This window comes from Pleurodeles waltl, chromosome 6 (genome assembly GCF_031143425.1).
Source record: "Pleurodeles waltl isolate 20211129_DDA chromosome 6, aPleWal1.hap1.20221129, whole genome shotgun sequence".
Taxonomy (NCBI): Eukaryota; Metazoa; Chordata; class Amphibia; order Caudata; family Salamandridae; genus Pleurodeles; species Pleurodeles waltl.
Window position 1 is genome coordinate 260,688,337 of NC_090445.1, and position 18,315 is coordinate 260,706,651.

Below are 18,315 nucleotides of genomic sequence, written 5' to 3' on the forward strand. Positions count from 1 at the left end.
ATAGATTTGTTGATGGCCTCGACCACCAACGCAACGGTTGGGTAATAGCCATGTGGGAAAGTCTGGGGAAAGGTCAGGGCATCCTGAGTGCGCTTTATATGAAATTTAGCCTCGGCCTTTGTAAATGTATTCCAAGTTCTAGGGTTCTGTATCTCCGTTAGCGCCACCTCCCAGGGACCTTTCAAATCCACCGGCTTTGCCAGTTTCACCGTATAACTAGAAATCTGATTGTCTGGGAACATGTCCTTCGAAGCGTTGGACGGTAGCGTGATATAAAAAGGTGAGTTCTCCATCACGGCGCTTACAGCTTGACCTCACACACCGCGCAGCGAGCTGGCCAGAACCCAACTGTTAAATTTCTCGGGCCACCCCTGCCATTTGACCAGCGCCTGTCTCCTGGCACCGCTCCCTTCAGAACCTTTTCAACCCTGTACACCCTGTTCGGATCGTAGGGAACCATCTGTAACTCTTCGCTGTAAAAGACACCTGCTACCTTTTCACCATTGTAGTCCTTTAACCTGTAAAAAATATACCCCCTCTTTAAGCTCAACAGTTTCCACTATGAATATCTCATCGCTGAATGTCTGTTGGTAGCCTTTGGTGAAGACACCTTTCAACTTTGAAACCCTGACATGATCCCCTTCTTTTAAAGGCGGTTTCTTGACCTTCGACGTAAGACGACTACCGTACACAGTTCTCCACACCATTAACGATGTATCCCGCATTACCTCAATGGGGGCCATTTTGATTGTCCTGTGGTAGGTGGCGTTATAAACATCTATAAAAGCCTGTAGAACATCCACGTATCTGTAGGTGTTGTTGGCGGTGAAATATCGCCACATCTTTGACTTTAAAGTTCGGTTAAAACGCTCTACAACCGCAGCCTTTACCTCTGTGTGCGTTACAAAATGTTTAACAGCGTGCTGGTTTAATCATTTTTGGAAAGGTTTGTTTAAAAATTCCTTTCCAGCGTCTGTTTGTAGTTTCTGAGGTACGCGGCCTCTTGCGAAGATGACTTTAAAAGCGGCTGTGACGCTGGTACCACTTTTATCGTTTAACGACTCTGCACAGGCATACTTTGACAAGACGTCTATGACGGTTAATATACACATGGAGCCATTGTTATGTTTTGCTAGATCTTGAAGACTGATTATGTCAGCTTGCCACTGATAATCGAGCTGTGTGCTAACAACTGAGGCCCGCCTCTTAAAACGTCTCCTGGCCGGTTTGTGGAGCGAATAAGCCTCTTCCCCAGCTAACCACGTCACGGTTTACAGATTCATTTTCAGCTCAAGCCCTTCTAAACAGAGCTTCGGAGCCTCTGAAGCTTCCAACCCCCTATGTATCGTAATAAAGATTCCTTAAAATGGCACCCGTCATGCTGTCACCCCCCATCACCACGAAATGAAAGACGCTTGTTTTGTGTAAGGACCTTTTATTAAACATTTTAAAAAAAATTAAAAAAATAAACATAAAAGTGTGGCGGGACTACACAACCAGCATGTATTTGACATTTTGTAGTACATAGCTTATAACTGTCAAAAACGGTGGCCCACCAGGGCCTTTTTACAAACGTATAATATAGTACAACACCCGTTACACCTGTTACACAGAGCAGGTCCTTTTACAAACCCTTAGTGGCACGAACTTTGATATTTTTATAGCTTTACTCTCAATAGCTCTAGACATGACTTCCCGCTCCACACGCCTATAACTCTGAACGCTCAGGATACTGACAGAATTCAACAGTTCATACAGTTCTAGGTAGGACAATACTGAACCTTTATTTGTGAGATAATCTTCAGTCATGTGCTCCAAAGCCACGTGTATCCCAGTCAATGGTGAAAGTCTTAACTCTCGAGCGTGATCTTTGTCTGAGTTCCGACATTTAACAAATGCGGTTAGCCGGACGTTGATACACCACTTGGCGATACACACATGACTGCTGCACTGCAACAAGGCCGATGGTTCCGAAATGTTCAGATACCGCAGAGTCAACGGGTGTATTTCAGCTATTCTTTCTTTAACCAGCACAAATATCAATCTCCCGATACAGATGTATCCCGGGTGTAACTCATAGACATCTTGCACCACGATACTCGGATTCACAGCCTAGAAGTGAGTAAGTATGGAGCGTTAAGTAACACATTTATGGTCTGCTTTTTTTTTTTTTAAACGACTTTCGTGGGGCTAAAGCCTTCATTCTTCTGTTTTTATAATAAATGTCACACATTCGTCTTTCTATAACCCTTTCTATCATACTTTTGTCAAAGTGGGAACACAGCCCCTGCATACGGTCAAGTTTTGAGCAGGGCTCAGCAGCATAGCGGATCTCATTGACAGCCGCAGCCATGACCTTAATCATATCAGCGTGGACACCTTTCTTCACAGCTGACACCCGTACACCACCCTTAACAAATTATAGACCCGGTGAGAGTCTAGCCGACTACAAATGTGACAAATTGTTCTTGCAGTGTACGACTCGTATAGACACTCGTGAGCCGTCTGCTGAGGTTCATTAATTTTATGCCCGTAACACAGGTCATAATAGTCCCGTATAACACACGTGTTCACAACGGCCACTGCAAAACCTTTAACTGGCCATATGGTGTCATAGGGCACGCCCGGAGTTTCCTTTTCAAAATCGTGGCTAGTGTAGGTGCAAACACATTTCTTACGAGGCTTTTTGTTCTGGCTTGTAAGACTTTCAGACTGTCTGGAACAGCATAAGCTGTAAAAATTTACATTGTTAACCTTTGGCGCGGACCCTTCTAAAGGCTCTCTTTCTGCAGTTGTTTTCAATGTGCAAACAGAAAGCACAAGACACATTATTAGTTAAAAGTATGACACCAGAGTATACATGAAAAAAAAAAAAAATGTCTATAGAGTTTTACTAACCTCAACATTCTCAACACACTCAGAGGCTCCTCTGAAATCTTGTGAGTCGCAGAGGTCCATCGGGGTAGAAACATCGTCAGAGCTTACAACTAACGGCTGTACAACAACGGCCTCTGAATCGGGGTCCTCCTGGAATCCCATGTCTTCATAGACAGGCGAATTCGGTGGTGCTACACACTCTTCAACATCTTCAATGTCGATGAAGTTAGCTGCAACACTTAATTCATCTTTTGAGGCATCGCTGTCGCTGCTGTCCCCCTTAATAGGGGATATCAGGTTTGGCACATCCTTGAGGTTGAGCTTTTCAAGCCGCTGGCAAAGTTCCTCTTGAAAACCGGTCACAACTGTAGACCTGTCGTCAGGGACAGCCTGTTGTGCATTCTCATCCATCGTAAGAGGTGTTAGGGTCCGGTAATATCTACCAATAGTGTTCAGGGCCCCTGAGGAGGCGGCTTTTCTGGCGATCGGATTGTATCTCTTCATGGCGCCTTGACAAGCTGTTTCAGCAATGGTTCAAGGTCTGGCAGACGGCTCTAACCCCATCCTTATATGCCACAGTTCAAAAAGGGTGGGCGCTACTCTACAACACCATGAGGTCACAGACCACGTGACACACCCTACACACATGGCACTTCCGGGGAGGGCTCTCAGGGACACCGGAAGTCCCAGCCACCGGAAATGGCGTCACTTCCGGGGTGGGATAACTGTCACTTTTAATATGGTGATTAAAGGTATCCCTTCCTACTACTCACCAGTGTACAGAGGGACAATACCTAGTAGATGTCCTTCACCAAACTCCACAGCTAGCAGTCTTGTGTGAATGCCGCTGTGACAAAAGATGTATGAATCATGGGTGCTCCCTGGGTACCTGGCCACGAGAGCAGTTATGATTTAGGAGGCATTGCATATCACCTGTATATTCATTGAATGTTGGTATTTACGGTTGCGGTACACATACTCTGTGGCCGATGGTGGACATATTGCAACATGTGTCCCATCTATGGCACCTAGGACGTGGGGGAACTGTGCTATCTGGTAGAAATCTATTTTTGCCTGCTGTATTTCCTGTAGGGTGTGGGGGAATCTGATGTACTGGTGTATCCTACTCAGCATGGCGTTGATAAATGCATTGTAAAATCTAGAGAGGGCACTCTGTGATACTCCTCCAGCTGCTGCTATGACCCCTTGATAGCTCCCTGAGGCAAGTAGGTGGAGGGAGCATAATACCTGCACATGGGTGGGTATGCTATGAGTCCTATGTGTTGTGCGCTGCAGTATGGGTTGTAGTTCAACCTATACTTATAAAAAATGTCCTCCTCTGTCTGGTCAAAAAGGGTAATGCGCACTCTGAAAATGTGCTCCTGTCTCCTCCTCCCTCTCCTCAAACCTGCCAAGATCCTCATTCTCCTCGCCATGACGTAGAGTGCAGCCATTGTGGAAAAGAGTCTGAGGCATTCTGGGCCTCTTTATATAGGTTGCACCTGGTTACCACCTGGTTTCACCTAGTGGTAATTTGCATGTGCAAAAGGCCATTCTGCGAAAATTCACAATTTGCGAATTTTTTATGCATCGAATTGTGACATGGTTTTGCGTGTCGCATTTTGCGTGTCGTAATTTCCGACTTGAAATACCGAATCGCTAATTGCGATTCAGTATTTCATGTCACAAATTGCAAGATGCAAAATGTGACATGCAAAACCATGCCTTTCATGCATCGCAGACCATGTTTTTCCATTCGCAAACGGCCAAATTTTGCGATTCGCACCATTTGCAAATGCAAAATCGTTTGATACATCTGGCCCCAGGTCACTTATAAGACAGCCCTATAGCAGGCTCTTAAGCCCTGAGTGCAGGATGCAGAGTACCTGTGTGTGAGGGTACCCTGCACTAGCAGAAGTGCCCCCATGACCTCCAGGACCATTTTCCCAGACTTTGTGAGTGCAGGGACACCATTTTACGTGTGTACTGGACATAGGTCACTACCTATGTCCAGCTACATAATGGTAACTCAGAACATAGGAATGTTTGGTATCAAACATGTTAGAATCATACCCAAATGCTTTTGCAAGCATTGGTTGTATGATTTCATGCACTCTGGGGGCTTCTTAGAGGACCCCTAGTATTGCTAAACCAGCCTTCAGAGGTTTTCCAGGCAGCCCCAGTTGCTGCCACCTCTCAGACAGGTTTCTGCCCTCCTGTTGCTTGAGCAGCTCAGGCCCAGGAAGGCAGACCAAAGGATTTCTTTTGGGAGAGGGGTTACACCCTTTCCCTTTGTAAATAGGTGTTACAGGCATAGGAAGGGTAGCCTCCCAGAGTGTCTGGAAATGCTTTGAAGGGCACAGATGGTGCCCTTCTTGCATAATCCAGTCTACACCAGTTCAGGAAGCCCCAGTCCCTGCTGTGGCGCTAAACTGGACAAAGGAAAGGGGAGTGACCACTCACCTGCCTATCACCACCCCAGGGGTGGTGCTCAGAGCTCCTCCAGAGGGTCCCAGGGTTTTGCCATCTTGGATTCCAACTTGACAGGGCACTCTGGGAGCATCTGAGTGGCCAGTGCCAGCGGGTGACGTCAGAGCCCACCCCTGATAGGAGCTTACCTGTGTAGCTGACCAATCCCCCTTTCAAGGCTATATAGGGTCTCTCTCTTGGGTTGGTCCTTCAGATTCGGATTGCAAGACTCCAGAAGGAATCCTCTGCATCCTTCACTTCACCTTCTTACTAAAGAAACTGCATCTGGACCCTCCAGGAACTCTAGAAACTGCAACAAAGAAGCAACGACGACTTCTGCAACATTGTATCTTCAGCTCCTGCCAGCAACTGCAACTGTTTCCAATCGTGCAGCCTCAGAGGACAGCCTGTCTTCAGCCTGCACCAGAAGAATGAAGGAATCTCCCTTGGGAGTGAAGGAGTCACTCCCCTGCTTCAGCAGGCACCCCTCTGTAGCGACGACCGGTGGCGTGGGTCACCTCTCTTTGTTGTAGTGCTGCATGGGCCTCCTTTTGCACCTTCTTTGTCCCCGTGCTGTGGGACTCCTGTGCATGCTTCCTGGTCTTCTGAGGGCTCTTGGAGTTGTTGAGAGCCCCCTATTACTCCCCATCCTGAGTAGAGTCTGCCAAACCCCTCCTGGTCCCGGGCAGCGCCATTCTCCGCTAACCATGAGCTTTGTGTGTGCCAAGGCTTGTTGACAGAATCCAGTGACGCAAACCAAACTGCAATCATCCATCCAGCTTGGGACGTCCTATGCACGAACAAGGAACCTGCATCCGTCTTCTTGGGTGCAGTACTGACTGTTGTTCTTTCCCTGGTGGTTCTTCTTTTGCACCTTCATCCGGGTTAGCAGGGGCTCCTGTTCTCCCTGGACTCTTCAGTGTTTCTTGGATCTGATCCCCTTGTTCCACAGGTCTTCAGGTCCAGGAATCCATAGTTGGTGTCTTGCAGTCTCTTCTGGTTCTTGCATAATCTTCTTTCTCATGTTTTTGTGTATTTTAGGAAAGTTACTGTGACCCATTCCTGCCTTCCTGGGCTCTGGGGTGGGTTTTATTACTTACCTTTCTAATGCTCCCAACACCCCTCCACACACTACACTTGCCTAGGTGGGAAACTGACTTTCGCATTCCACTTTCTTCGTATATGGTTTGTGTTCCCCAATGCCCATTTCTAACTATTGTGATTTTCACTATTTGCACTGTTTTCTAACTGTTTTTACAGCTATTTCTGCATATTAGCATATATAATTTGTGTATTACTTACCTCCTAAGGGAGTATAGTTTCTATGGTGTTTTTGGCATTTGGGTGTATTGAGGTAGCTGAGCAGAAGGTACGGTGTCACACTCTCAAAACTGCTTGAACATATATAACAAGCTTGTTCGCTGGCTCTCTAAAACAGACTGTAGGGGTTGCGGGCGTTACGTCTCCAGTGAGCCTAAATGCAAAGGCATGAAATGTCCCAGGTCTAAGGTGTCTTTTCACACTGGGACCAAACACAAGTGCTACATGGTTAAAGGCGGCCCTCAGACCAAAACCGAAGACTACATAGTGTTTGATATAGAGTGCACACAGGAGACAGATGTACACCAACCTAATTATATTTATGCTCATCATCTAACTTCCGATGTCAACTGGGAGTTTGAAGGCCGCACATGCGTGACCAATTTCCTCGCCACATTCATGCAGCCAAAATTCATGGGGTATACTATGAAGGCTCATAATTCAAAAGCGTACAACTCATTCTTTATGTTGCAGACCAGGATTGGTGGAAAGATGGCTGTAGAACTCATCACCCATGGCTCAAACTAATTCTGTTAACGGCAGAACCTTTTCAAATATGGTTCATCGACACCCTAAATTTTCTCATGAAATTGAGTAAATTACTAAAAGCCTTTGGTTTCCCAGGGCGTAAAGATTATTTCTCCCACTTTTTTAACACCTGGGCCAATCAGAACTATGAGGGCATCATTCCTCTGCCCGACAGCTATGGTGTAGAGTGTATGATGTCGGCTGAGGAAGAGAGCTTTCTAATTGGTACAGTGAAAACCGTGAAAATAACTTTTATTTTCAAACCAAGTTGAAAGTGTCCTGTCAGGCTGATGTAATGATCTTACAAAAAGCCTGCAACCTTTTTAGAGACGTAGTGGTGGAGATGACCAAACGTGTGAAGGTTTTGAAGCGCAACACACCATAGATGACAAAGACTATAGAATACATAGGCCCTGTCCAAAATATCACACTGCCTTCCATGTGTGTGTCTATCTACAAACACATCTTTTTGAAACTGTACAGCATCGCTCTAGTACTGCCTGACCTCGATAACGGTAAACAGAAGCATTATTCAACCCCCTCTATCCAATGGCTCATGTATATCTCGGACAAGGAAAATATAGCCATTCAACACTCCTTAAAGGGTGGTCAATACCACTTGGGGCCTTATTATTTTGACGGTTATGCCATAATTAACAGTGTGCCAATGGCCTTTGAGTACAATGTGTGTTTTTACCATAGCTGTCCTCGTTGTTACAAATCCCACTAGCTTAATAGGCTGCTGGGCACCAAGTTTGAGCACTTACACCGTCGTACTCTGATGAAGACGCAATAGGTTGAAAACTGCAGCTTTGTCATGGGAACCTTTTGGGAGCATGAGTGGTTAGATATGCTAATAGCGAATGCGGAGCACATGTCTTTCATTAAGAGTCGGCAGTTACCCATGCCTCTGGAGCCCCACGATGCATTATTTGGAGGGAGTACAAACGCTATACAGCTGTACAGGGCTGTGGGCGAGGGTGAGAAAATGCACTATTACAATTTCATAAATCTGCATCCGTATGTGAGCAAGCAAACGTTATACCATGCAGGTCACCCCACCATCATACAGAGGGACTTTAAGCCTATTGGCGAATATTTCTGGCTCATTAAGTGCCAAACCTACCTGCCCCTTGGTCTTTACTTCCCTGTACTACCGTACAGAGTCGAATAATTAAGCTAATGTTCCCACTATCTCGTACATTTGCTGAAAGTAAAGAGACTAGCGAGTGTAGACACAGTGAAGAGGGTGCTGACCATTGCGTGGTGTAGCATTGAGGTACAAAAGACTCTAGAGAAAGGATACCGACTTGGTAAAATAGTGGCAATATGGCACTTGAAAGGACGACAACACTACTCTTTTCTTACTATAGCAACCTGTTTCTAAGAGACAAACAGGAGGCTTTGGGGTTTCCAGAAAGGTGTGTTAATGAGGCCTCTAAGCAAAAGTACATAGATGACTACTCAGCTCCGAGGGTATATGATTGAGACCCGAGTTCATCAAGGTCAACCCTGCCTGTCCTCAGTTAGCCAAACTCTGCATAAACTCTTTATGGGGGAAATTCACACAGCTTACAAACTTGTCAAACACGACCATAATAACAGATCCTGACAAGTTGTTTAAGTACCTTTTTGCCCTGTGTTATGAGGTGTCCAGTTGGGAGTTTATGAATGACGAGACCACAGCTCTGTGTTAGAAGTACACTAGAGAGTATCGCACAACATGTGACAATATAAACATCTTTATAGCATGTTTCACAACCGCTCACACCGGTTTAGAGCTTTACAGAGCGCTGGCTAAACTGCAGGACCGATGTCTGTATCATGATACAGATTTTGTTATAGTTTTTAGTAAAGTAGGGGATGAAGACCCTCCATTAGGTGATTATCTAGTGCATTTGACCAGGGAACTACAAAAGGACAAACACATAGTGGAGTTCACATTATTCAGCCCCAAAAACTATTTGTATAAAACCTCAAACAATACAGTGTGTATGAAAGTCAAAGGCATCACCTTAAATGTCAGCAATAAAGTCAAAATCAATTTTGACAGTCTAAAGGATCTGGTGAATGAATACACTAGATCAGACACCGATGACAATAATAAAACAATTGTTGTACAGCAGCCTAGCATAGTGCGGTCCAAAAAAGCGGTGGGAGATCACAACCCAGCCTTTATATAAAACCTTATGTGTAGTGTTTGATAAAAGGCTTCTGTGTGAGGACTACAAAACCCTGCCGCACAGTTATCAAAGGGGCATTAGACTCTCGAACCCCCAGGATATTGACACCTGTTTGCAACATCCGTTCTCCTGCATTTTAGCAGGTCCCTCAAATTGCGGTAAAAGTTATTTTATAAAGAAGTTGTTGGAAAATGCTCCCTATGTTTTATCCTAAACCGCTAGCAATATTTTATGGCTTTATTCATGCTGGCAAGATCTGTATACGGAACTATCCCTAAGGTTGGCAATTTATAGAAGCATACCTAATAATCTCAACGACAATGCACTGTTACCAACACACCTTGTAAACATGGTGATTGTAGATGGTCAGATGCACGAGGGCAGGGATCACCCCGTGATAGAAAAAGCTTTTATCCAATATTCGCACCATCGTCATCTAAGTGTATGTTACATTGTGCAGAGCTTTTACAAGGGTAAGAGCAGTCTGTCTAAAACTCTGAGTGCCTCATACCTTGTTCTATTGTAAAACCCCTGGAACAAGCAACAAAATACTATCATCGCTAAGCAGATGTACCCCAGATACACTCAGGCCCATATTTATACTTTTTGACGCAAAACTGCGCCGGCGCAGTTTTGCGTAAAAAATATTACCGCCGGCTAATGCCATTTTGGTGAGCCGTGCAGGCATCAAATTTATACTTTGACGCACGGCGGCACAAACCACAGGTGTAAGTAATTTTTTTTTACGCACACCGCAGCGTCAAGTCGTAAAGCAAAACGACGTTAACGTGGCGGAAATGACTGTGGGTCGATTTACGACACCGCACACCGGATATGCAGCGTTTTTTGACGCAATAGCATCAAAGTTCCCCGCAAACACAGCCATTTCACCAGAGGAGAGCCTAAATGCATCCCAGATGCCTGTACAGACCCCAGGAAGATGACAACAAGCCAGGAACCAGCCAGGAGAACCCACACAAGAACCAGGACACTTTTACAAAGAAAAGAAAGTGTCGCTTCAGTGCAGAGGAGCAGGAAATTCTGGTTAAAGAGGTGACGGAACACCAGCACCAACTGTTTGTCACCTCAAAGTTGCCAATCAGTAGGAGAGAGGCAATATGGCAACAAATTGTTGACAAGATTATCAGTGTGGCAGAAGTACACAGAACAGTCATCGAGTGCAAGAAACGCTGGCATGACTGCAAGCGCAGGACCAAGGAAAAGATGGCCAGGCACAGGAAGGCAGCACTGCAGACTGGAGGTGGGAGTCCAGCACACCAGGAGGCCCTGGACCACATGGAGGAGATGGTCGCAGCTGTCATCCCTGAGGAGATAGTCACAGGGATTCAAGGACAGGACAGCGCAGACTACCAGGAGACAATGCACATACAGAGTAAGTCGCATGGGGAATTAAAATGCACTAATGTCAACTGTAAGCGGGGGGGATACCGACCACAAAATGCATGGTAGTCATCATATACATGGAGTGGCATGGGTAAAGGGGTATGGCATGGGGGCATGGCCTGCACAGAGAGAAGCTGGGGCACACCATTACAATACACCAACAACAGTCACATGGGGGCATGCTGCCATGGCAACACTGGAGCAAAGGTAAAGCCACTCCAGGAGGGAAGGGCACAACGTCAAACTGACATCCCGGCACACGTCAGCCACTATACCCCCTACATTAACTAGGGCCAAATTAACAACCTTTAGTCATACCGACAACTGGAATGTAGCAGTGACACCAGTTGCCACTACCACTTCCGCTGTTTGTGCAGCTCAAGTAGCCAATGGCAGTAACTTCCCCATGAACCATACACCCCTAAATTAGAGGGTTGAGGATGACAACTCCAATAATCCCCTGAAACAAGACAAAGGCTCCAGTCCTGTCAATTGTCAATGCCCATAGTTGTCGCAAACATCAGCCAATGTCATCAACATTAGGAGGTACACAGCACTTATGTCCGCGTCCAACCTGTGCCCGGGTCACAATGTAACATCCCAAATGTCATATTGCTCAGACAACAGCATTGAGGGTGAGGTCACATGTAACTGGTCACTGAAATACACCTCCACAGTCAGAGAAGGAAATAGGACACTGCTACGATTATCAGGGCAATCCAATGTACCACACATTCCCTAACATCAGCTGTACACATTACCAATGCCAATATCCATATCGTGCCATAACAATGCTATGCATAGGATACACTACATGTCAACTACATATAAGTGGATGTGAAAGATCAGAGACTGGGGCAGGACCACATTGTTAAGTGTGCTGCTAGTGCCATCTGAACACCCACAGCCAGTGAAAGGTCTCACCATGAGAATGGATGTAGATGGAGGCCTGAGTAGGACAAGAAGGTGGCAATTCACTATTCGGCCTAAAACAAGACTAGAGGAGATGATGCTGAGAAGTCCAAGAATTTACTACTATACAATACATGTGACATGCAGGTGGGCCATAGGCCTGGGAGAATGCCCATCTGAAAGACTGGAGCAATGAACAGGAAACAAGATCACAATGTGAAATCATCACAAGGCAGGCATGTCACATCACAAAAGCCACAACACACACAAACACTAATTGTACCCCATTTCATTTCAGAGGACGATGGATCTCCTGCGGATATGCCTGTCCCGGAATACCCTGATGACATGGATGACGAGCTGACAAACATTCCCCAGCAGACCATCCAAGATGTCCTTGGAACCCTCCAGACCCCACCTTCAGTCACAAGGAGGAGCACAGAACAAGCAGCCACCACCCCAATTGTAAGACCTGCCAGCTCCAATACAGCTGAGGACTCAGACGACACAGGCACCAGCATTGCGAGAACTGCAGTTGGGGTACAGTGGGAGCTGGCCAATGAGGTGCGGGTGGGGATGCAAACTATGGCAGCCAGCCTAGAGGGGATGCATTCTTGCATGATGTCATCTGCAGATCAGGCAGCAGCTATGCAAGCCCTAACATCCATCCTGCAAGGACTACAAGAAACTGTCAAGGAATTCACCACTGCAGTAAGGGAGTTGCCACAACATCTCGCACCCCAAACCTTCCACTGCATGCACTAATGCAATCAAGACCCCCTCAGGGCCGACCTGGCTGCCTACCATCGTGATGTGGCTGCTATTCTTAAGAATAAGCAGATCCTCCTTGCTGCAGTACTGCCCTTAAGACCTTCACAGGTAGCAGTGACCGGTTTGTCTGACTCCACATCTTCTAACACTGAGGTGTGTGTTGCCTCTTCACAACCACCACCACCAAGGACAGAGGAGGCAACACACACATCAGAAGAAGATAATATGGAACAGATCACATTCACACAGAAAAGTACCTGGAAGCACTAGTCCCTGTCATATGGCCAACTATTACCAAGGTCCAGCGTTTTGGAACATGCCAGTCTTACAACAACTGTACTCAATGACTGTTCTGCAAACCACTGTATATCTTGTCAGCATGCCCAGTGATTGTCTCTCTCTTACTCATTGGCAAATCCTGTCCCTCTGCACTGTCTGACACATCACCCCAGCATGTCAAAAGCATTTTCCTTTACCTCTTGTGTAGGATCACAATGGAAGATGTCACTATAATGGACTCACAATCATGGACAATGTACATATAGCACTACAGCACTTTTCAATAAATAGCACTTACACAACAAATTTGTCTGAAATGTGCCTCCTGTCAAATAACGTAGCTTGTCAATACAACTGTCCTGAAATTATGTAGTCAGATAAATTTGCACAGTGGCCAGGATTGTATCATACTCTGCCCTTCCTGAGGGTAATATCTGATGAAGTGAGAAAACATACACCATCATGCTGTGTTGGACAGAATAATGATTCCTCAAGGGATATCTAAGTCATAAAGCAGTGGCAGCAAAATGTTGTCACCATGCAATACTAACACATATAACAGTGCACACAAATCTAAGCAAACACTCCAAAAACTGCATGAATGAAGGTGTCTGAATTTACATCCAAATAGGTAATCATGCTGAGCAGTGTCACAAATGATCTATGTGAGTCATGAAGACAATACTATAAGAGTGCCTATGACAACTCACCTTATAAGGGTGGTCTTTGAACATCACACTGCAGTCAGACCTAAAACTGTTCCCCCAATACCAAATCTGGAAGCACTGTTTGTAACTTAGAAAACATACTTATTGATAAAAACAGGTTGGGATCCATATTAACTGTGATTGGTGGTTGCAACGAATGGTGGAATCTTTGCAAGGTAGCTCTGGGGTAGCTGCCAATCTTACAGCTCAGTTGGGATTTGTTCGTAGCATAGGACACAAATGTAATAGAACATAATTCATGTACACTAATGCCAAGTCCCTGATAAACAAGCATTAACACATACTGTAAAGGGTTCACTATATATTTATTAAACGGTAATCACAGAAGAGGAAACTGAGAGAAAAGTCTTACCTACCCAATCTACCTTGACTACTCATTACCCACAACTGTCCCTAACTAACCTAACCTAAACTTACTTATCACATGTAACGAAACATTCTAAACATCAACCCCTCACCCCCCTTATGAGACGGGACACATGGAGGACAACAGATACTAACCTAAACACATACTATACTATCCTAAACAAATATATTTTTTTTGTATTATTTTGATGTATATATTTTTTTTCAAACACACAAGAACCCCAACATAGCCCCCCACCCACACACTTAAAAAGTAGAAATAGAAAGATTCAGGACCCCCCACCCACTAACACTAACTAAACTAACAGCCTATACTAACCTAACACTAATCCCCCTAAGCCCACTAAGTATGAGAACAAGGAAAGAGGAGAGAGGGGAGTAAATCATATCCATATAAAAAATTCTAGAGGTTGTCCCTCCGGAGGGTCCACTTAATGGACTGCACATCCGTGTTCATATGTCGAACATCACACTGCAGGTGACTGATTTTCCAGAGCACACGGTCCATTTTACGTTCCATTGCCTGGAAAGCTGCAGGGTCAACTGTAGCAGCTGGGGCAGTCTGGGTACCGGCGGAGGATGTGTGTGGGCGTGTAGAGCCAATGCCTGTGGGCTGCCCTGAAGGTGTTGCACTGCTGGGGCCTGGAGCAACTGCAGACGTTGGGACAACAGTCCCAGCTATGGGTGGTGCCACCTGGGTGGAACTGGTGGTTGTGCTGGTGGTGGCTGTGTTGGGCAAAGTAGGTCCACCTTGTGGGAAAGCCCTCCATGCTCCGGATGCCCATTCATTCCGGTATCTTCGGGACATCCTTCTGAACCCCGACTCTACCAGAAGGATATGTTGGTACCTCATGGCCCGCCTCTGGAACTCATGGACCTGGATAGGTGTCATGTTCGCAGCTGTGAAGACAAAGGCAAACAATTTACATTAGGAACTGCATTGTGTGAAATGGCACAAGAAGTAAATCAGACAGTACATCTACTGTACTTGTAACAGCTCATATCACCATACAGATCATGGAATGTCCCTGAGGAAGTACATGGCAGGCTAGCCTACAAAGGTCATATCACATATAGCACATCCAAACCCTACAAGATGGGTAACAACTGGCATTAACTTGGCATCTGAGTTCTGCCAGTTGTCAGCTAACAATCATGCTGCACATCCTCCGCCAATGCCTGGGCTACAGATGTCAGTGTACGGGATGGAAATCTAAAGCCACATGGTCTGCAAGTTGTAATTGGACTTGTTAGTATAGTACTCATGTGCCACTCATGTGTGTATACTAGGTTCCAACCAAACATTCACTTATTCACATGTATGTGTAACATACTGGTAGCATGAGTCCTAGGTACCCTATTCACAAACCCATGCCTGTGTTTGGGGGGGTGGAGAAACAACAAACAATTCAAAACATCATGGACACCCAGGAGTGTATAGGAAGCTCGAAACGTGTTTGACTCTACACACACACCACAGGTAAGGTCTATCAACAATTAGGAGACAGCAAACCCTTGACCAATCCTGGCGCCACACATGTCAGGAAATGCAGAACTTGGTCCACATCATATACTTCCAATAAGGCATGACTTACAACAGACACAGAGTTTCAAGAACACTCATGATCATGATCTGCATGCACACCTAGGCCATTGCACTCAAGTGCCACATACTTGTAGCACTACATGTGGAACTACATGCTGCTAGGAAGTTCGACCTACATTTTAATAAGTACGTTGGTGAATAGGGAAGTAGAAGTCTGTTGGAAAGCGATTTGCAGTACCATTCTGGGAGAATGTGGGTCAGACAGGCAGACTAAATCTGAGATGAGTTCCAGTGCGACTCTTGTTCATACAAGTGTCATCCACATGACTCACCCCAGTTCTCATTGCGGGGCCTACAGGAATAACCTACAATCCCTAGATAATACAATAGGATAAGCATCGGCCAAGTAAAAAATGGTGAGAAACTGAAATCCCACTCATGGAACAAGACAAATGATTGGCCAGTGCATCACACCTTGCTATGTGGCCATATGTGTGGCCTACATATATGTATTGCACAATTTGGGCATGTTTGGCATCAGGAGAGGATAGCAAGGTGACACACATAAGTACAATGCCTCAATGCTTATGGTTCAATGTGTGTGCAGTGGCTACTAATGTAGTCGTTGACCCAGTGTGTCTACATCACAAGATGTATTATTGCAAATATGCTTGTATGAATGTGAAGTCAATGTATCCAAACCTTAGATGCAAGTCATTGTGGAAATGAGAGAGGACATGTGTTAGTCATACATGTAGAAACATCCGTTGTGTGCACTTCCAAGATTTTGGGTAACGTAGACACCACAAATGGAAAAGCATGCACCAGATAGATGGCAGATGCTTGTTCATGTCAATGGTCAACAATTTCACCATCCCATTTCGTAGATTTTTGGTAACTGCTTCCTAGGCACTTGTTGGTGAATCCCACAGTGAGTCAGGCACATGCATAGACGAAGTGGGTACCATGTAATTGGCCCAGACAGCCAAAGGTGAACCACAAATGTATTATGACGCCACAGTTGAGGTCATATAACTGAGCCACAACTCTCCAGTGGCTGTGGTGGACCAGCAGACGAGGCAGCACGTGTCCACATATTTCCAGTGATCAATTGCACAGAGGTGTCTTGTTCATGTGTGTGGTCCAATGTTGATCCTGTATTTCTTTAGGGGTGTATATTGTCACAGTTACGTCCAGGTCTCATCATGAGTCAGTGGCAGCTATTCCTGTATCTACTGAGTATCCTTCGGAGATCAATGTGAGTAAAGTCAATGGGGACATGAGAACCTACATGGGGATGGTCCCACCCTGTCACTGAAGACGTGTAATGGGATTGTCAACAGGGGAACCTTAGTGTGCTAAGTCAGATAATGTCTCAGGTGTCATGTTCCAGCAGGTATCATTACAACATTTGTACACAGGTTATCCTCTGAAATTCCCAATGCATCTGGGAACATCATAGCCTCTGTGCTGATTATTCTCACAGCTATTCTCCACGCACGGCCCATCAATATGTTGTGAGCAATGTGATTCAGCGTGTGAACTGTCAGGGTCCTTAAATGTGTGGACTTTTCATGGACATTAACAGAGGTTGCTGGTTCTGCTGGAGGCACCGTACCTAATCCCTGCATACAGCCCTGGGACACTGTCACACTTTGTCGTTCATGCATACATGAGACACAGACAAGGGATGGGCCATGATTTTGGGATTCAAAGACAATTTAACAAATATGGTACAATTAAAAGGCAGATGATGCTATACAATGTATTTGGGTATGCATTGATGAAACACATGACAAAATACCCTCTGAGGAATGATAGGTTTGGTAAAGCAAGTGTGGTAAATATTTAGCCACAGGGAATCTTTAGGGTAACGCACAGACAGATGCCAGTCAGGCTGACAGGATGTAGGGTCAATCAGGATCCAGCAATTTCACAAGTTACATAATCAGTGGTCTGACTAAGACTGGTTGGAGGAGGAACAAGACAGTTGACATGTAAAACTGTGCATGTCCTGTGTTTTTGAAGGTGACATATGAACCCACGGCTTCATTACTAGCAATGCATAACGGTGCATTTAACAAAATGGCAACTTCTATGCTGTTCCAGGCATCAGCAGGGGCAGTGCATGTTGAAATGGGTGGTGTGCATGGAGTTGATCACAGGTGTGTGCTGCATCAGTTTATCACAAGTGAGATTTGCATTCAAATGGCCAACAGTACCTTTCACACGGGAAGCAATCTACAGGTGATAACAGGGCTTAGAAACTACAAGCCAGTGTATTAATTGACCTGACGTCCATGCAGTCAGATGTACTATGACAATGGTATACCATAGGAAAGGGTGTAGCACACTGGATTACTATTGTTAGTCTGTGTGTGTAGAGGAGGGAATATCGGGGTACACATATTACTATTCCAAGGAACTCTTCAGACAGGTGGGTTGTGACCAGGTGCATGGGTGTGTCAGGAGTTAGGAAATGGGCTGACATGTACATGGAATGTCATGTGCGCAATGCTTGTCATATGTGTGGCACTTGTGCTGTCTATGTCCTGCTTATATGGAACTCTAGTCACAGATAGTCCTTGCAAAGATTGGATGCAGTTTGACTTACTGCTGTCAAGGGTCTGGTCATACATTCCTGTTACCGATGCAATAGCACATCAACTGCCTCATGTATGAGGCTTGTTTTCCCCTTATTGAGTGATGGCGTCTTAGTTGTGTGCCATATGCTGCGATAAACCATGTTGCCAACATGTATGTGTGAAATAGGTGTGGTCCTCTGCTATTGCCCTTCAAAGGTGAAATGTACAGGATATATGTCATTTACAGTGTGTGTTTATGTGACCGTTGTATGATACACATCACAATTGCTCTGGGATTTTCTGTGTCCTGATCGGTATATCAGCAATGCTCTATGAGGCAACACTCT